Source organism: Haliotis rubra, unplaced genomic scaffold, assembly GCF_003918875.1.
Source record: "Haliotis rubra isolate DU_JTF1 unplaced genomic scaffold, ASM391887v1 Scf1232, whole genome shotgun sequence".
NCBI classification, from domain to species: Eukaryota; Metazoa; Mollusca; class Gastropoda; order Lepetellida; family Haliotidae; genus Haliotis; species Haliotis rubra.
Window position 1 is genome coordinate 1 of NW_025765151.1, and position 15290 is coordinate 15290.

Sequence of the window (15290 nt, forward strand, 5' to 3'; positions counted from 1 at the left end):
GATGACGTCTACTCAGATGTATTTAGGCATTGTCGTGGTTGGACGCTAATAATGACATGTCAGCAGATGTAGTAAGGCGTTCTCATGGTTTTACCCTAATTATGGTCGCGACATGTATGCAGATGTAGTGAGGCATTGTCAAGATTGCATACTTATGATGACGTGTACTCAGATGTATTTAGGCGTTGTCATGGTTGCGTGCTAATAATGACATGTACAAAGATGTAGTTAGGCGTTGTCAAGATTGCATACTTATGATGACGTGTACTCAGATGTATTTAGGCGTTGTCGTGGTTGGACGCTAATAATGACATGTCCACAGATGTAGTTAGGCGTTGTCATGGTTTCACACTAATGATGGTACTCAGATGTATTTATGCAGATGTAGTTGAGGCATTGTCAAGATTGCATATGTAGTTAGGCGATGATGTGTACTCATGATGTATTTAGGATGTTGTCGTGGTTGGACGCTAATAATGACATGTCCGTTGCAGATGTAGTTAGATCATGGTTACTCAGATGTTGTCATTGGTTTCACGAGCAATAATGTATTATTTATTGAGATGTACTCAGATATATTGAGGTGTTGTCAAGATTGCATGGTTGGATTGGATAATAATGTGTACTCAGATGTATTTAGGTGTTGTCATGGTTGTGTGCTAATAATGACATGTACGCGAAGATGTAGCTAGGCGTTGTCAAGATTGCATACTTATGATGACGTGTACTCAGATGTATTTAGGCGATGTGTGAAGTGGTTGGAAGGCTAATAATGACATGTACGCAGATGTAGTTAGGCGTTGTCAAGATTGCATACTTATGATGACGTGTACTCAGATGTTTAGGCGATGTTGTGGTTGGAGGCTAATAATGACATGTCCGCAGATGTAGTTAGGCGTTGTCAATATTGCATACTTATGATGACGTGTACTCAGATGTATTTAGGCGTTGTCGTGGTTGGACGCTAATAACGACATGTTCGCAGATGTAGTTAGGCGTTGTCAAGATTGCATACTTATATGATGCAATCTGTACTCCAGATGTATTTAGGCATTGTCGTGGTTGGACGCCAATAATGACATGTACGAAGATGTAGTTAGTCGTTGTCAAGTTTGCATACTTATGATGACGAGTACTCAGATGTATTTAGGCATTGTCGTGGTTGGACGCTAATAATGACATGTACGCAGATGTAATTAGGCATTGTCAAGATTGCATACTTATGATGACCCTTACTCAGATGTATTTACGCATCCATCCTTGGTTCCGTAATAATGACATGTCAGCAGATGTAGTAAGGCGTTCTCAAGGTTTTACTCTAATTATGGTTGCGACATGTATGCAGGTGTAGTGAGGCATTGTCAAGATTGCATACTTATGATGACGTGTACTCAGATGTTCTTAGGCGTTGTAGTGGTTGGACGCTTATAATGACATGTACGCAGATGTAGTTAGGCGTTGTCATGGTTTCACCCTAATTTTGGTTGCAACATGTATGCAGATGTAGTGAGGCATTGTCAAGATTGCATACTTATGATGACGTGTACTCAGATGTATTTAGGCGTCGTCGTGGTTGGACGCTAATAATGACATGTCCGCAGATGTTTTTAGGCGTTGTCAAGATTGCATACTTATGATGATGTGTACTCAGATGTACTTAGGCGTTGTAGTGGTTGGACGCTTATAATGACATGTACGCAGATGCAGTTAGTCGTTGTCATGGTTTCACCTTAATTTTGGTTGCAACATGTACGCAGATGTAGTGAGGCATTGTCAACAATGCATACTTATGATGACGTGTACTCAGATGTATTTAGGCGTTGTCTCAGTTGGACGCCAATAATGACATGTACACAGATATAGTTAGGCATTGTCAAGATTGCATACTTATGTATGCAATCTGAACACATCTCTCCTGCCCTCAAAACCCTACAAAATCCTGCTCCTTGTTTTCAAGTGTCTAAACGGTCTAGCTCCAAAATACCTCTCGGATCTCCTTACACCATATCACCCAACTAGATCACTCCGCTCAAGGGACCAGTCTCTCCTTGAAATACCACAAACTAGAACTAAGTCATATGGGGACAGGTCCTTCTCTAGAGCAGGACCCTTCCTCTGGAACAATTTACCATCCATCCTTCGTTCCGAAACAGAACTGTCAAATTTTAAAAGTGGACTCAAGACTCACCTATTATTCTCTGCACATGGATAAAGTGGACTCAGATAGCGCTTTTGAGCAATAAGATTGATAAAAAGCGCTTTACAAATATGTATGTATGTATGTATGTATGTATGATGACGTGTACTCAGATGTAGTTAGGCGTTGTCATGGTTTCACCCTAATTTTGGTTGCACCATGTACGAAGATGTAGTGAGGCATTGTCAAGATTGCATACTTATGATGACGTGTACTCAGATGTATTTAGGCGTCGTCGTGGTTGGACGCTAATAATGACATGTCCGCAGATGTAGTTAGGCGTTGTCAAGATTGCATACTTATGATGACGTGTACTCAGATGTACTTAGGCGTTGTAGTGGTTGGACGCTTATAATGACATGTACACAGATGCAGTTAGTCGTTGTCATGGTTTCACCCTAATTTTGGTTGCTGCTAATAACAACATGTACGCAGATGTAGTTAGGCATTGTCAAGATTGCATACTTATGATGACGTGTACTCAGATGTATTTAGGCGTTGTCATGGTTGCGTGCTAATAATGACATGTACGAAGATGTAGTTAGGCGTTGTCAAGATTGCATACTTATGATGATGTGTACGCAGATGTATTTAGGCGATGTTGTGGTTTGAGGCTAATAATGACATGTAGGCAGATGTAGTTAGGCGTTGTCAACATTGCATACTTATGATGACGTGTACTCAGATGTATTTAGGCGATGTCGTGGTTGGACGCTAATAATGACATGTCCGCAGATGTAGTTAGGCGTTGTCAACATTGCATACTTATGATGACGTGTACTCAGATGTATTTAGGCGTTATCGTGGTTGGACGCTAATAATGACATGTTCGCACATGTAGTTAGGCGTTGTCAAGATTGCATACTTGTGATGACGTGTACTCAGATGAATTGATGCATTGTCGAGGTTGGACGACAATAATGATATTTATTCAGATGTAGTTAGGGATAGTTAAGATTGCAAACTTATGATGACATGTACTCAGATATATTTAGGCGTTGTCGTGGTTGGAGGCTAATAATGACTAGTATTCAGATGAAGTTAGGCGTTGTCATGGTTGCGTGCTAATAATGACATGTACGAAGATGTAGCTAGGTGTTGTCAAGATTGCATACTTATGATGACGTGTACTCAGATGTATTTAGGCGATGTCGTGGTTGGAGGCTAATAATGACATGTACGCAGATGTAGTTAGGCGTTGTCAAGATTGCATACTTATGATGACGTGTACTCAGATGTATTTAGGCATTGTCATGGTTTAATAATGGTCGCGACATGTACGCAGATGTGTTAGGCGTTGTTGCATACTTATGATGACGTGTACTCAGCTAATAATGACATGTCCTAAAAGATGTAGTTAGGCGTTGTCAAGATTGCATACTTATGATGACGATGTACTCAGATGTATTTAGGCGCTAATAATTGTCGAGATGGTTGCACGCTGTCAATAATGCATACTTATGATCGCGCATGTACGCAGATGTAGTTAGGCGTTGTCATGGTTTCACTAATAATGGTCGCGACATGTACTCAGATGTAGTTAGGCATTGTCAAGATTGCATACTTATGATGATGTGTACTCAGATGTATTTAGGCGTTGATGGTTGGACGCTAATAATGACATGTACGCAGATGTAGTTAGGCGTTGTCAAGATTGCATACTTATGATGACGTGTACTCAGATGTATTTAATGTCATGGTGATGTGCTAATAATGACATGTACGAAGATGTAGTTAGGCGTTGTCAAGATTGCATACTTATGATGATGTGTACAGATGTATTTAGGCGATGTCGTGGTTTGACGCTAATAATGACATGTACGCAGATGTAGTTAGGCGTTGTCAAGATTGCATACTTATGATGACATGTACTCAGATGTATTTAGGCGTTGTCGTGGTTGCACGCTAATAATGACATGTACGAAGATGTAGTTAGGCGTTGTCAACATTGCATGCTTATGATGACGTGATGACGTGTTGTTGTATTTAGGCGTTGTCGTGGTTGGACGCTAATAATGACATGTTCGCAGATGTAGTTAGGCGTTGTCAAGATTGCATACTTATGATGACGTGTACTCAGATGTATTTAAGCGCATTGTCATGGTTGGACGACAATAATGACATGTACGCAGATGTAGTTAGGCATTGTCAAGATTGCATACTTATGATGACATGTACTCAGATGTATTTAGGCGTTGTCGTGGTTGGACGAATAATAATGACTAGTACTCAGATGTAGTTAGGCGTTGTCATGGTTGCATGCTAATAATGACATGTACGCAGATGTAGTTAGGTGTTGTCAAGATTGCATACTTATGATGACGATGTACTACTCAGATGTATTTAGGCGTTGTCATGTTTCGTGATGGTTGGAGGCTAATAATGACATGTACGCAGATGTAGTTAGGCGTTGTCAAGATTGCATACTTATGATGACGTGTACTCAGATGTATTTAGGCGTTGTGTGGTTGCACGCTAATAATGACATGTACGCAGATGTAGTTAGGCGTTGTCAAGATTGCATACTTATAATGACATGTACTCAGATGTAGTTAGGCATTGTCATGGTTTGCAGCTAATAATGACTAATGATGACGTGTACTCAGATGTATTTAGGCGTTGTCAAGGTTGCACGCTTATAATGACATGTACTCAGATGTAGTTAGGCGTTGTCATGGTTTCACCCTAATTATGGTCGCAACATGTACGCAGATGTAGTTAGGCATTGTCAAGATTGCATACTTATGATGACGTGTACTCAGATGTATTTAGGCGTTGTCGTGGTTGGACGCTAATAATGACATGTACGCAGATGTAGTTAGGCGTTGTCAAGATTGCATACTTATGATGACGTGTACTCAGATGTATTTAGGCGTTGTCATGGTTGGACGCTAATAATGACATGTACGCAGATGTAGTTAGGCGTTGTCAAGTTTGCATACTTATGATGACGTGTACTCAGATGTATTTAGGCGTTGTCGTGGTTTGACGCTAATAATGACATGTCCGCAGATGTAGTTAGGCGTTGTCAAGATTGCATACTTATGATGACGTGTACTCAGATGTATTTAGGCGTTGTCGTGGTTGGACGCTAATAATGACATGTACTCAGATGTAGTTAGGCATTGTCGTCAAGATTGCATACTTCATGACGTGTACTCAGATGTATTTAGGCGTTGTCATGGTTTGCGTGCTGCTAATAATGACATGTACGCAGATGTAGTTAGGCGTTGTCAAGATTGCATACTTATGATGACGTGTACTCAGATGTATTTAGGCGTTGTCGTGGTTGGACGCTAATAATGACATGTCCGCAGATGTAGTTAGGCGTTGTCATGGTTTCACCCTAATTATGGTCGCGACATGTACTCAGATGTAGTGAGGCATTGTCAAGATTGCATACTTATGATGACGTGTACTCAGATGTATTTAGGCGTTGTCATGGTTGCGTGCTAATAATGACATGTACGAAGATGTAGTTAGGCGTTGTCAAGATTGCATACTTATGATGACGTGTACTCAGATGTATTTAGGCGTTGTCGTGGTTGGACGGCTAATAATGACATGTACGCAGATGTAGTTAGGCGTTGTCAAGATTGCATACTTATGATGACGTGTACTCAGATGTATTTAGGCATTGTCATGGTTGCACGCTAATAATGGTCGCGACATGTACGCAGATGTAGTTAGGCGTTGTCAAGTTTGCATACTTATGATGACGTGTACTCAGATGTATTTAGGCGTTGTCGTGGTTGGACGCTAATAATGACATGTACGAAGATGTAGTTAGGCGTTGTCAAGATTGCATACTTATGATGACGTGTACTCAGATGTATTTAGGCATTGTCGTGGTTGGACGCTAATAATGACATGTCCGCAGATGTAGTTAGGCGTTGTCATGGTTTCACCCTAATTATGGTTGCAACATGTATGCAGATGTAGTGAGGCATTGTCAAGATTGCATACTTATGATGACGTGTACTCAGATGTATTTAGGCGTTGTCATGGTTGCGTGCTAATAATGACATGTACGAAGATGTAGTTAGGCGTTGTCAAGATTGCATACTTATGATGACGTGTACTCAGATGTATTTAGGCGTTGTCGTGGTTGGACGCTAATAATGACATGTACGCAGATGTAATTAGGCATTGTCAAGATTGCATACTTATGATGACGTGTACTCAGATGTATTTAGGCGTTGTCATGGTTGGGTGCTAATAATGACATGTACGCAGATGTAGTTAGGCGTTGTCAAGATTGCATACTTATGATGACGTGTACTCAGATGTATTTAGGCATTGTCGTGGTTGGACGCTAATAATGACATGTCAGCAGATGTAGTAAGGCGTTCTCATGGTTTTACCCTAATTATGGTTGCGACATGTATGCAGATGTAGTGAGGCATTGTCAAGATTGCATACTTATGATGACGTGTACTCAGATGTATTTAGGCGTTGTCATGGTTGGGCGCTAATAATGACATGTACAAAGATGTAGTTAGGCGTTGTCAAGATTGCATACTTATGATGACATGTACTCAGATGTATTTAGGCGTTGTCAAGTGGTTGCACGCTTATAATGACATGTACTCAGATGTATTTAGGCGTTGTCATGGTTTCGTTGCTAATAATGACATGTACGCAGATGTAGTTAGGCGTTGTCAAGATTGCATACTTATGATGACGTGTACTCAGATGTATTTAGGCGTTGTCAAAACCCGCTAAAATTTTGTCCTGATGTTGTTGTTGTCAATACTTATGATGACGTGTACTCAGATGTATTTAGGCGTTGTCATGGTTGGCGTGCTAATAATGACATGTACGCAGATGTAGTTAGGCATTGTCAAGATTGCATACTTATGATGACGTGTACTCAGATGTATTTAGGCGTTGTCATGGTTGAGTGCTAATAATGACATGTACGAAGATGTAGTTAGGCGTTGTCAAGATTGCATACTTATGATGACGATGTACTCAGATGTATTTAGGTGTTGTCGTGGTTGGACGCTAATAATGACATGTCTGCACGCAGATGTAGTTAGATTGTTGCATGGTTTCACCCCAATTATGTCGCGACATGTAATACGCCAGATGTAGTGAGGCATTGTCAAGATTGCATACTTATGATGACGTGTACTCAGATGTATTTAGGCGTTGTCATGGTTTGGCGTGCTAATAATGACATGTACGGAGATGTAGTTAGGCGTTGTCAAGATTGCATACTTATGATGATGTTTACTCAGATGTATTTAGGCGTTGTCGTGGTTGCATGCTAATAATGACATGTACGAAGATGTATTTTCGCGTTGTCAAGATTGCATACTTATGATGACGTGTACTCAGATGTATTTAGGCGTTGTCATGGTTGCACGCTAATAATTTTCGCGACATGTACTCAGATGTTGTTAGTCGTTGTCAAGATTGCATACTTTTGATGACGTGTACTCAGATGTATTTAGGCATTGTCATGGTTGCGTGCTAATAATGACATGTACGCAGATGTAGTTAGGCATTGTCAAGATTGCATACTTATGATGACGTGTACTCAGATGTATTTAGGCGTTGTCATGGTTGCTTGCTAATAATGACATGTACGGAGATCTAGTTAGGCGTTGTCAAGATTGCATACTTATGATGATGTGTACGCAGATGTATTTAGGCGATGTCGTGGTTTGAGGCTAATAATGACATGTACGCAGATGTAGTTAGGTGTTGCGATGGTTTCACCCCAATTATGCTCGCGACATGTACGCAGATGTAGTGAGGCATTGTCAAGATTGCATACTTATGATGACATGTACTCAGATGTATTTAGGCGTTGTCATGGTTGCGTGCTAATAATGACATGTACGAAGATGTACTTAGGCGTTGTCAAGATTGCATACTTATGATGATGTTTACTCATATGTATTGAGGCGTTGTCATGGTTGCATGCTAATAATGACATGTACGAAGATGTATTTTCGCGTTGTCAAGATTGCATAATTATGATGATGTGTACTCAGATGTATTTAGGCGATGTCGTGGTTGGAGGGTAATAATGACAAGTACGCAGATGTAGTTAGGCGTTGTCAACATTGCATACTTAGGATGACGTGTACTCAGATGTATTTAGGCGTTGTTGTGGTTGAACGCTAATAATGACATGTACGCAGATGTAGTTAGGCGTTGTGAAGATTGCATACTTATCATGACATGTACTCAGATGTATTTAGGCATTGTCATGGTTGCGTGCTAATAATGACATGTACGCAAATGTAGTTAGGCGTTGTGAAGATTGCATACTTATGATGACGTGTACTCAGATGTTTTGAGGCGATGTCGTGGTTGGCCGCTAATAATGACATGTACAGAGATGTAGTTAGGCGTTGTCAAGATTGCATACTTATGATGATGTGTTCTCAGATGTAGTAAGGTGATGTCTTGGTTGGAGGCTAATAATGACATGTCCGCAGATGTAGTTAGGCGTTGTAAACATTGCATACTTATGATGATGTGTACTCAGATGTATTTAGGCGTTGTCGTGGTTGGACGCTAATAATGACATGTTCGCAGATGTAGTTAGGCTTTGTCAAGATTACATACTTATGATGACATGTACTCAGATGTATTTAGGCATTGTCATGGTTGCACGCTAATAATTGTCGCGACATGTACGCAGATGTAGTTAGGCGTTGTCAAGTTTGCATACTTATGATGACGTGTACTCAGATGTATTTAGGCGTTGTCTCGGTTGGACGCCAATAATGACATGTACGCAGATATAGTTAGGCATTGTCAAGATTGCATACTTATGTATGCAATCTGTACACATCTCTCCTGCCCTCAAAACCCTACAAAATCCTGCTCCTTGTTTTCAAGTGTCTAAACGGTCTAGCTCCAAAATACCTATCGGATCTCCTTACACCATATCACCCAACTAGATCACTCCGCTTAAGGGACCAGTCTCTCCTTGAAATACCACAAACTAGAACTAAGTCATATGGGGACAGGTCCTTCACTAGAGCAGGACCCTTCCTCTGGAACAATTTACCATCCATCCTTCGTTCCGAAACAGAACTGTCAAATTTTAAAAGTGGACTCAAGACTCACCTATTATTCTCTGCACATGGATAAAGTGGACTCAGATAGCGCTTTTGAGCAATAAGATTGATAAAAAGTGCTTTACAAATATTTGTATGTATGTATGTATGTATGATGTCGTGTACTCAGATGTAGTTAGGCGTTGTCATGGTTTCACCCTAATTTTGGTTGCAACATGTACGAAGATGTAGTGAGGCATTGTCAAGATTGCATACTTATGATGATGTGTACTCAGATGTATTTAGGCGTCGTCGTGGTTGGACGCTAATAATGACATGTCCGCAGATGTAGTTAGGCGTTGTCAAGATTGCATACTTATGATGACGTGTACTCAGATGTATTTAGGCGTTGTCATGGTTGCACGCTAATAATTTTCGCGACATGTACTCAGATGTTGTTATGTCGTTGTCAAGATTGCATACTTTTGATGACGTGTACTCAGATGTATTTAGGCATTGTCATGGTTGCGTGCTAATAATGACATGTACGCAGATGTAGTTAGGCATTGTCAAGATTGCATACTTATGATGACGTGTACTCAGATGTATTTAGGCGTTGTCATGGTTGCGTGCTAATAATGACATGTACGGAGATCTAGTTAGGCGTTGTCAAGATTGCATACTTATGATGATGTGTACGCAGATGTATTTAGGTGATGTCGTGGTTTGAGGCTAATAATGACATGTCCGCGCAGATGTAGTTAGGCGTGTTCGATGGTTTCACCCAATTATGCTTCGCGACATGTACGCAGATGTAGTGAGGCATTGTCAAGATTGCATACTTATGAAGACATGTACTCAGATGTATTTAGGCGTTGTCATGGTTGCGTGCTAATAATGACATGTACGGAGATGTACTTAGGCGTTGTCAAGATTGCATACTTATGATGATGTTTACTCATATGTATTGAGGCGTTGTCATGGTTGCATGCTAATAATGACATGTACGAAGATGTATTTTCGCGTTGTCAAGATTGCATACTTAGGATGACGTGTACTCAGATGTATTTAGGCGTTGTTGTGGTTGAACGCTAATAATGACATGTACGCAGATGTAGTTAGGCGTTGTGAAGATTGCATACTTATCATGACATGTACTCAGATGTATTTAGGCATTGTCATGGTTGCGTGCTAATAATGACATGTACGCAAATGTAGTTAGGCGTTGTGAAGATTGCATACTTATGATGACGTGTACTCAGATGTTTTGAGGCGATGTCGTGGTTGGCCGCTAATAATGACATGTACAGAGATGTAGTTAGGCGTTGTCAAGATTGCATACTTATGATGATGTGTTCTCAGATGTAGTAAGGTGATGTCTTGGTTGGAGGCTAATAATGACATGTCCGCAGATGTAGTTAGGCATTATCAAAATTGCATACTTATGATGATGTGTACTCAGATGTATTTAGGCGTTGTCATGGTTGCACGCTAATAATTGTCGCGACATGTTCGCAGATGTAGTTAGGCGTTGTCAAGTTTGCATACTTATGATGACGTGTACTCAGATGTATTTAGGCGTTGTCTCGGTTGGACGCCAATAATGACATGTACACAGATATAGTTAGGCATTGTCAAGATTGCATACTTATGTATGCAATCTGTACACATCTCTCCTGCCCTCAAAACCCTACAAAATCCTGCTCCTTGTTTTCAAGTGTCTAAACGGTCTAGCTCCAAAATACCTATCGGATCTCCTTACACCATATCACCCAACTAGATCACTCCGCTCAAGGGACCAGTCTCTCCTTGAAATACCACAAACTAGAACTAAGTCATATGGGGACAGGTCCTTCACTAGAGCAGGACCCTTCCTCTGGAACAATTTACCATCCATCCTTCGTTCCGAAACAGAACTGTCAAATTTTAAAAGTGGACTCAAGACTCACCTATTATTCTCTGCACATGGATAAAGTGGACTCAGATAGCGCTTTTGAGCAATAAGATTGATAAAAAGCGCTTTACAAATATTTGTATGTATGTATGTATGTATGATGTCGTGTACTCAGATGTAGTTAGGCGTTGTCATGGTTTCACCCTAATTTTGGTTGCAACATGTACGAAGATGTAGTGAGGCATTGTCAAGATTGCATACTTATGATGATGTGTACTCAGATGTATTTAGGCGTCGTCGTGGTTGGACGCTAATAATGACATGTCCGCAGATGTAGTTAGGCGTTGTCAAGATTGCATACTTATGATGACGTGTACTCAGATGTATTTAGGCGTTGTCATGGTTGCACGCTAATAATTTTCGCGACATGTACTCAGATGTTGTTAGTCGTTGTCAAGATTGCATACTTTTGATGACGTGTACTCAGATGTATTTAGGCATTGTCATGGTTGCGTGCTAATAATGACATGTACGCAGATGTAGTTAGGCATTGTCAAGATTGCATACTTATGATGACGTGTACTCAGATGTATTTAGGCGTTGTCATGGTTGCGTGCTAATAATGACATGTACGGAGATCTAGTTAGGCGTTGTCAAGATTGCATACTTATGATGATGTGTACGCAGATGTATTTAGGTGATGTCGTGGTTTGAGGCTAATAATGACATGTACGCAGATGTAGTTAGGTGTTGCGATGGTTTCACCCCAATTATGCTCGCGACATGTACGCAGATGTAGTGAGGCATTGTCAAGATTGCATACTTATGAAGACATGTACTCAGATGTATTTAGGCGTTGTCATGGTTGCGTGCTAATAATGACATGTACGAAGATGTACTTAGGCGTTGTCAAGATTGCATACTTATGATGATGTTTACTCATATGTATTGAGGCGTTGTCATGGTTGCATGCTAATAATGACATGTACGAAGATGTATTTTCGCGTTGTCAAGATTGCATAATTATGATGATGTGTACTCAGATGTATTTAGGCGATGTCGTGGTTGGAGGGTAATAATGACAAGTACGCAGATGTAGTTAGGCGTTGTCAACATTGCATACTTAGGATGACGTGTACTCAGATGTATTTAGGCGTTGTTGTGGTCGAACGCTAATAATGACATGTACGCAGATGTAGTTAGGCGTTGTGAAGATTGCATACTTATCATGACATGTACTCAGATGTTTTGAGGCGATGTCGTGGTTGGCCGCTAATAATGACATGTACAGAGATGTAGTTAGGCGTTGTCAAGATTGCATACTTATGATGATGTGTTCTCAGATGTAGTAAGGTGATGTCTTGGTTGGAGGCTAATAATGACATGTCCGCAGGTGTAGTTAGGCGTTGTCAATATTGCATACTTATGATGACGAGTACTCAGATGTATTTAGGCGATATCGTGGTTAGAGGCTAATAATGACATGTACGCAGATGTAGTTAGGCGTTGTGAAGATTAAGCCTCTAACCACGATATCGCGTTGTCATGGTTTCACCGTAATTTTGGTTGCAACATGTACGCAGATGTAGTGAGGCATTGTCAAGATTGCATACTTATGATGACGTGTACTCAGATGTATTTAGGCGTTGTCGTGGTTGGACGCTAATAATGACATGTACTGAAATGTATTAAGCCGTTGTCATGGTTGCACGCTAATGATGACATGTAGTCATACTGATTTAGGCGTTGTCGTGGTTGCAGACTAATGATGACGTACTCAGATGTATTTAGGCGTTTTCCGTGGTTGCACGCTAGTAACAACATGTAGTCAGATGTAGTTAGGCGTTGTCGTGTTTGCACACTAATGACGACATGTAGTTAGGCGTTGTAATCGGAAATAGTTGTTCCTGCTTGAAAAGGCAAAACATCTTACATTTAACATAGGTTAGATTTAGTGGGGTTTTGTGAATCATTTTTTCGCACGTTAGATAGGTTTTCAGAATATTTGCCTTTGTTAGGAAGAAAACCAAAACACTAGGCCGTTTCGGTGACTGTGTTACTCGTCTCTTACGGGAAGTTTGGACTGGCCATGGGTACGTACATAGACTGTAAAATACTTTTGAAAAAATTGTAGTCCTGCTGTTTAAGACTACACGTTTTGGTTGGAACTTTGATATAATGCTGGTTTTCCCATATTTGTCACATGGAGGATCTCCCATCTATGACAGCACCGATGATGATGGTATGTCAATATGAGAACACTATTTGAATGTTATTATGTTTGATCACCCATCTAAGGAGTTATTTCTTGCTGGTGACCTCAGAAGCCAGAACTAAGAATGGACTATATCCCTGATGATAACATTAACTTTATTGCTGACAATGTTAACAATGACACTGATTATCAGTCAGATTACTTTCGTTTGCCAAGACGCAGTAAAGATAATATTGTGCAACACACTTATTGAAAGAGTTGTCTGTACTATGTTGTCCGTACGGAATCCATACACTTAATGGTAGATTACATGATGATAAGTATAGATAAGTTACATTCTTTACGCGTAATGGTCAGAGTTTGGTTGATTATGTGGTTGCGTCCACAGCAATATTTCCTTAAATGGTCATAATGTTTATGTGTTTCACGTAGCCACCACATTCTGAACATGGGTCGGTCGGTCGGGGGAAAAACCCAAACTTAATAAATACAAAATAATCTGAATAATGTTCTTGATTCTCATTTATTGTAATTCTTATTACAATTTCTCGCGTTCTTTGGACTTGTGGCTGCGACTGATTAATAGATAAACATTTTATATGACGAGGATGGTACGTTTTATGTTCGAGTCGGCGGCGTTGGAATGAAAAAAATGTTTTTTGGTGGGTGTCGGCAATAAAATTAGAAGGGTCGGTCGGGCGATGAGAGACACAGAAAATATAAATGCTGCCCTATATCCAGTTTTGGTGTATCAGTGGGTGATGAGTCCAATCACTTTCTATGGTATTGTCCCTTATTATTCCTTCTGTAAACTCTGATACATTAGATCTGAATCATGACCAATGGGTTAAATATGTTTGCAGTGAAATTCAGTGTGAATGTTTATTACAAAAAAAAATAGTCGATGTTGTCAGATACTTATGATGTTTTGTATAATGCTGTCAGTTTAAATGTAGATGATGCAATTTCTTGTATTACTGGGTTATATCAGTCAGAACCTGATCATGCCAGGAGAGTTTATACAAGTTCTGTAAAAAGTGCTGTGCCAACCACCATGGTGGGACACAGAGCACTTAGAACACATTAAAAGGGATAAATACGTAGCTTTAAGAGCTCATAGAGATCATGGGATTAGACTTTAAAAGGATATTTTCTGTGAAGAAACAGCTGTATCAAGAGGAAAATAGAATAAAGTTGTTTGAAGCTAGAAATAACCCTTCTTAATAAGTCTTCTTGGAAAATTGTCAAGCAAGTTGCATAGTCTAATGGCTTATCAAATATAATATCTGATCAAGCCTGGATTAAGCAGTTGTTTGTTTGTTTATTGTCACATGACAGTGGCAATGATATACTCATTGATTCTGTATTTATATGGATAATAGATCACATGTTTTGTTTGTAAGAGATAGATCAACACCTGATTTAGATATGGTATTTGCTAATGAGGAAATATTTTTTCATATAGATAAGTTGGGTAGAAACAAGTCCCCTGGTCCAGATGGTATTGCTGCAGAATTCATTAAGTCTGCTACGTTACATATTGCTTCAGTGCTGTCAGGTCTTTTTCATAACACTTTTGACAGTGGTGTATTTCCTCTGGAATGGGATAAGAGTATCGTGTGCCCTCTTTTTAAGTCGGGTGACAGAGATAGTCCAAATACTTATCGTGGTATCTCATTGATTAATGTTTTATGTAAAATTTACTCCTCAGTTTTAATTTCAAGACTTCAAAAATGCTGTGGCACCCATAATATCATTGCTGAAGTACAGGCTGGCTTTAGAGCCAGTTACTCAGCCACATATTTTCATTACAGGCCATTAAACATAACTATACTTATACGGAAAAGGGAAGATTTTACTGTCTGTTGATTTCTCTATGGATTTGATTCTATAAAGCTTGATGTCCTTTTCAAAGGTCTCAGTGACGTTGGTATTAAAGGTACATTTCTTGACATTGTTATA